This window comes from Nannobrachium achirus (genome assembly GCF_963921795.1).
Source record: "Nannobrachium achirus genome assembly, chromosome: 11".
NCBI lineage: Eukaryota > Metazoa > Chordata > Actinopteri > Myctophiformes > Myctophidae > Nannobrachium > Nannobrachium achirus.
This window is the reverse complement of record NC_137820.1, coordinates 15889451-15896613: the sequence shown is the minus strand read 5'-3', so window position 1 is coordinate 15896613 and position 7163 is coordinate 15889451.

Below are 7163 nucleotides of genomic sequence, written 5' to 3'. Positions count from 1 at the left end.
TTTCACCCTTCATACACTAGATGGCAACAAAATGCTTTGCTCAATGTCATATCAAGAGCATCAGCTTCAGGTTACCATTCTTGTTCAACACACCCAAGGTGACTTTTCACTTTACAGTTCACTGTCTGCTCTTCCCTTTCGTTCATTAGCTTGTTAATGATAGCTATACCTAACATACCTATAACATACCTATAACTATTAGTTATAGGTATGTTGGTTAAACCAACATTAACATTGTCCTAAAAGATGCTGGGCATTGCAGATTGCCATAGCAACTAGGCACCCCCCCCCCCTTTCTTTTACCTCCCCTTTCTCCCCAATTCAGTCCCCAAATTAGAAAATGTTACATTTTCTAACCCTCAAGAATAAAGCAATGTATTAGCAGGAATATAAAGAAGTAGCTGTACAATCATTATTTTAGAAAGACAGGCATAAGGAAAATTACAAATTATCATTCTCCCTAAGGAATTAGCCTATGTGCTAGGGGATACAATTAAATACTATTTTTTCCCCACATTCTTTTTTTATTGATAATATTACTAAATTATCTTTAGTATTAAAATTGTGGCAAATCTTACTCAAAGGTTTTACACATTTATTTAGTTTGTCTTCCGGTAAATAATGATAATTGATGATAATGATAATAATTCAGTCTTTTCAGAGTGTTCCTCTATAACATACAGGAGCAGCCTGTTATTTGTTTGAGTTTTCCTGACTACAGTATCTACGGTAGTACACATCATTGGTAGACGCCATGGCTCATATCAAAACCCTGTAAATGTGTAGATTTTAGTCGGCTGCTCATTTATTAGGAAGAAAATGGTTCACCTCCTGCGCACACTCAGTTGTGAGTTTGTCACAATTGCCTACAGTATACAGTATATCTTCCCAGCTCTATAGAACGGAATAGAGTTAAGCTATATACTTAATGTGACCCAAAACCACACCTCACTGCTCTCTCCAATTGTGTCTCTACGTGGTCTCACTAAGTGGTGACATTTTCTCGGTGTGCACCGTGCGGGCCTATTCTCCTCACACATCATCAAATTTCATTATTTTGAGGCTTTTTTTTCATGTTTCCTGACCTCAGTTACACCAAAAAACCTGAACTTTTAACATTCAGTGGTTTTTCTGTAATCTGTAGTTTTTTAAATTACTAGGCTCAGAAAAGTGAGTTAATTTGCCTCTGGACGTACGCATCATCATCCAGGGGAGGATGTGGTTGTAGGGGAGGGTGAACGCAACAACCAAAGTGGTGGATGGTAAATGGTAAATGGTGCATTGGACCGATGCAAACACAATGTAAGGTAACAGCAAAGGTGATACACCCTCCCCTACAACCACACCCTCCCCTGGATGATGATGCGTACGTCCAGAGACAAATGAACTCACCTTTCTGAGCCTAATTATTTAAAAAAACTACAGATTACAGAAAAAACACTGAATGTTGAAAGGTCAGGTTTTTTGGTGTAATTGAGGTCAGGAAACATGAAAAAAAAGAGAAAGATTTGATGTCATAAGACCTTTAATTAAGAGTTCGGCTTAAGGCTTAATTACTGTAAATGTTGTATTGAGAGATTTACTGAAACAATAATTAGTGGTTATTGTTAAATCTAACAGTGGCCAAACACATTGTTAGTTTTCAGGTTAATGGCTACTGTAGCCAATACCATGAAAGACATATAGCGCTCAGACATGATATGATTGAAATAACTTGATTGTGTACAACAGGATGCTGGCCAGAGTGTGACTTCAGAAAAAACTGATGTAGAAAAGGGTGAGCTTTTTCTGTTCTTGCTCTATTCAATTATTTAATGATGCAATTAGCAAGTAGGTTGTTGACTGGTGAAAGCTTTTGTTTGCCAGGGAGCACATCCTCAATATCTTATGTATAAATGTACCGATTGTTACACTAATATTTATGTGAGAATTGTCATTGATATAATGACATACTTTTCTGTGATGCATTCATCTCAATCACTCTCCTTTTCTCCTATACAGCACTATTTGTGGTCCAGCACAGAGCAGAGTTGACTCAAAATGTTTCTACAGTCATGGCTATAGTAGACAGTCTAGGACCCATGGTACATCCTGAACTCTATGCCAGCATTCAAGCCGAAAAGACAAGCATGGAACAAATGAGGACACTGTACACAACAAGGCTACAAACAGGGGGGATAAAAATCAGAGCAGCATTTTACGATGCCCTTAAACAGCACGAACCCCTTCTGTTAGATTGATTGGTTGATTGATTGATTGATTGATATAATTTATTTTGAATATATATGTGTGTGTATATACACACACACACACACACACACACACACACACACACACACACACACACACACACACACACACACACACACACACACACACACACACACACACACACACACACACACACACACACACACAGGTATATACACACATCATTCACAACAATCTCCATTTGGCTATATGTAGTGCATGCCTGCATAATTCCCCTGCACACATCTTCTCCCCTACAATGTAAAGGATGACAGCAAAAGGAGAATGAGTTCAGCTGTGGCTGTGTGTGTTTCTTGGCAGTATGTATATGTACGTACCCCAAGGGGTATGTGTGGAGTGGAACACTAAACTTTGGGAAACTTTGTGTGAACCTGCTGATCTGATTTTTAAACCAAATTAAATGAAAACCCTGATACAGCACAAATGTTATTGAATATACCATTATACTGTTTTATAAATGCTTTTATAAACTATTTCACTCTCTTTCTTATTTGTAATGTTATATTTAAAAGGTTTACTCATTTATAGAATTAGCCTACCGGTATATGCTAGCTATGCACTCAAATACGTTTGATAACCACTGATTTGAAGGATCAAGGATGTGATAAGAATTATGTCAAAGTCCAACCCAGGGTTGATCAAAGATCCAAAATATTTTTTTTGTGTCTGAAACATTTAAATTGTATTATCTGACTTAACCTCCACAGTGTTTTTGATAAAAGATTATTATTGTTTTAGCCTACATCTTCACGAGTTCAACTTCAAATGTATTTAGCTTGTGAAATTTGGCTCCATTGAAGGCCATTGTCCATGGTCAAATATTTGATTATATCACAGTATCTATAGTCTACTGTGGGCTTCTGTATCTGTCTCTCTGTCAGGCATGCACAAATATTGCCAACTATGATATCAGTAGTCTGGGATCCCTTCACATTTCGGGCTTTGATCCGGTCAGGAACGATGGCGTCCTACGTAATTAGTCAAAACGGACTACACTTTGGCCAGAACTATCAAACCAGAATTGGTTGTAACCCAAAAGTTCCATGGCATCATTATTTAAGGGCCAACAACCCTGGATGCAGCATAGTTTTGATTATTATTTTTAAATGCAAAAAATATATAAATGTGAGTGTACTTACCAGATACTATAGACGGGTTTCTTGTTTACAACCATTGAGACTAAATGCACAGCTGACTGTATCATGTAATCAATTCCGTCCAATCCCCAAACCTGTTGTTTTGGGGAGCGCTGGTTTCATTGGCTCATTTGGTACCGACCCTGCGCACGCATCTAGTTCTTATCAGTGTAACGTGGACCAGAAACCCGTCTATTTAGCGTGTGTCTACCTTTATTATACACAGGGAAATGCTATTCTTAATGTAGACTACCAACCAAATCAAAGCGACACCGCTTCTTCTGCCATTCGGTCTAGGGTGCCATCCGGTCTAAACGGATAAAACGACCTGTTGTTGTAAACGAATACCAGGATTTCCCCTGAGAAAGCCTGGTGACGCGAGGTTATGATATCAGTAGCCTACTATGACTCATATTGATGACAGGGTACTCCAGGGATTTGTGGTGTTATCAATAGTAGAAGTTAGGGCTGCTATGCGGCACCTATGTTGGTACGCCGATGTGTATTTATTGTAAGCAACAACCTTGTTTGACTTGCCTGATTGAGACAAATGTGATATAATAATTATGCTGCATAGAAGCAGGCAACTTTCTGGGACTTGACAGTGGTAGCTCTCCACCAAACAGACTACAACAGATTACTACAGACTACCAGTCAAATGAAGTTCTGAGATCAGTCAGTTGGAAGGTGAGAAGAATGTATTGTCTTTTACAGTTATAGACAGACAGACAGACAGACAGACAGACAGACAGACAGACAGACAGACAGACAGACAGACAGACAGACAGACAGACAGACAGACAGACAGACAGACAGACAGACAGACAGACAGACAGACAGACAGACAGACAGACACACACACACACACACACACACACACACACACACACACACACACACACACACACACACACACACACATATAGATGGACAGAGCAGAGTGTGAGAGAAATAGAGTGAGAGGGTAAGAGGCTTTTCTAGTTCAATCCCTCAGTAACTGTCACAAGCAGTCAGTCAGTCACCTGCAGCTGATGTTACCTAGGACACAGTCACTCTCATGTCACTGTCTAATACACAGCACAGCACAGCACACACACACACACACGCATGCACACACACACACACACGCATGCACGCACGCACGCACGCACGCACGCACGCACGCACGCACGCACGCACGCACACACACACACACACACACACACACACACACACACACACACACACACACACTCTTCTACATAGATAATGGACTCTAATCCTAATTCTTGTCCATTTGTATCACCCCTTTCTTTCTGTCCAAGTGAGAGTTGTGATATATGAAACCATGGGGCCTTACTCCAAACATGAAATACAATGCACTTTACATGGAGAGAATAAAAAGCATGTGGTGGGTGGATCTATCATATTTATATTTGATCAGATACACAGCTTTATATTGTGTAGTTTTATGCCTGTATAGAAGTGTTTCTATATAAAGGAAGCGTTAAGTGATGCAGTTCCTCTTGAGATAATACTCAATGATACACATTTGCTCTGGAAAAATTCAAAGCCTGAATTTTGTGTTTGGAACTGATTTATTTTCAACTGCATCAAAGGACATTTTCTACCACTTTTTGTGGTCACATGTTCAGATACTGGATTCTGGATCAGTCAACAACCTTGAGTTGGCTCATGGACCCCCCCCCACTGTTGTGTTGCAGTTGTAACATTTCCAAGATCAAGCAAGTTACAGCTGTGTTTTCTTTCAATTATATTAAGTGGTAGAAAAGCAATTTACCATTCGAGGGTTGTGGGTTGTTTGGCGCTCGGCTTCGGTTCGTGCCACAACCCTGAAACAGTGGTAAATCAGCCAACAACCCACTCCCTCTCATGGTAAATGGCTTACGTTTATTACATTTTCACACACTGATGTGTGGAGAAACAGATGCACGTACATGTGCATAGATACACACAAACACATTATTTCTTCATTGGTGTTTTGTTTATTTATTTATTCATCTCTTGTACATTGGTTTTATGACTATCTCTGTTATTGAATGTTATTAATACAGTGATTTTTATTTAGCTATAATAGAATAACACATGCGTTATCAGTTAGATGCAATCCACAAGTTTACAACGTCCCATCGTGCATTGCGCAGAAGGTGTGCGGCAGTTCCGGTGTCGCAGCCCAGAGTGATCTACAAGCTCACAACTGTTGCATCTGCGGTGCGACGTGAGCTTGTATGTCTGCTGTTCTCCGGAGGTGTCCCACACATAATTCTACAGTAAATTCTCACGGAAACAGGTGGATAGATACTGTACCCATGCTGCAATCATTTAGGTAAGAAGGAGATACAAGGAGATATGCATGTGTTTTGTGTTTGCACCGCTCACTTCGCACTGGTGAGATTTTTTAAATGCACGTTATTATTATAAATCCAATTGACTTGACTTGACTAATTTCGGAACTATGCTGGATGAATTTAAGTTCTGAGTGCTTCGCTCAGCTCGTAACGACTGCCGACTGGCAGATGAAGCCTAACAGCCCGTCACCTCACCTGCCAGCACTAACGGTCAGTAGTTCTCAAACGTTTTTATGTGAAAGACCCACACATTTATATGGTATAGCTCAGCAGGTTCAATGTTTACTGAACTCCAAGCTGCCACATAGCATAGCACCACTCAAACACTAAGCTCATCGCAGTCCAACAATGAGCTTGCAGATCTGCAATACGATAGGTATAAATCATGCTCTCCTGGAACGTCCATCACGTCCCAGCACTAATTCCCACCTGATGTCGTGTGGGAGTTCCGACTGCTCCAGACCGTACTGAATAATGTCTAGAGACAAGGACTCAAGTTTAAGATGTCCAAGGGGTCATTAATGTGATAAGTAGCAACCCGATAACTGTTCTCCCACCTTGCAACAGCACTTCATTTGAGACATTGAAGGCCATTTGAGGCCTTTCCCCTTGGGCTGAACCTCCTTCCAGGAGAAGGTCTCTGGATTGAATTTACACAGATCAATGAGATCAAGTAAGAACCCCCACATATAACTGAAACCCCTGCACCTTCCAAACGCACCAAATATGTACAGTTCTCCATTGTAAGAAAAGGCTGAATGACTACACCATTCTTTTGGAAGAAGCTGTGCAGAAGGCGCACGCTGTTTGTTTTGATGCTTTTTTGATGTTTTGTTTTGATGGTGGCAGAGTGACCTGCTGAGGCAAGTCCCGGAGTGCCTCTGGTGTTAATTAAAGACCAGTCCATTGTGGTGGTGTCCAACAAGTCATTAATGAAGCTGGTCCGGTTTAATCCTCCATAGACATACATGACTTCCTCCAAGACACAGGCTGAATGCTTCTCCCCCCCTGAAAACCTGGGCTTGAAGCATCTGTGGGTGTCAACAAGGACATTGCAGTACCCCCATGGCTTGTATGTATTAGTACGTTCCCCCAGAGGTAGGTTATATTTTCGATCAGCACAACTGTGTGGCCAACACGATAGGAGGGAACCTCTAGGTCAAATTCTCTTCCAATTGTCATTTTGGAAAACGTCATCCAGCACAAAGACACTGTGTTGATGATTTGCACCTCAATCTGACCATTCGCCATTCGTCCTTCCAGATGCTCGACCCATTGCAACATTACACACACACATACACACACAGACACACACACAGACACACACACACACACACACACACAGACACACACACACACACACACACACACACACACACACACACACACACACGCGCGCACACACGCA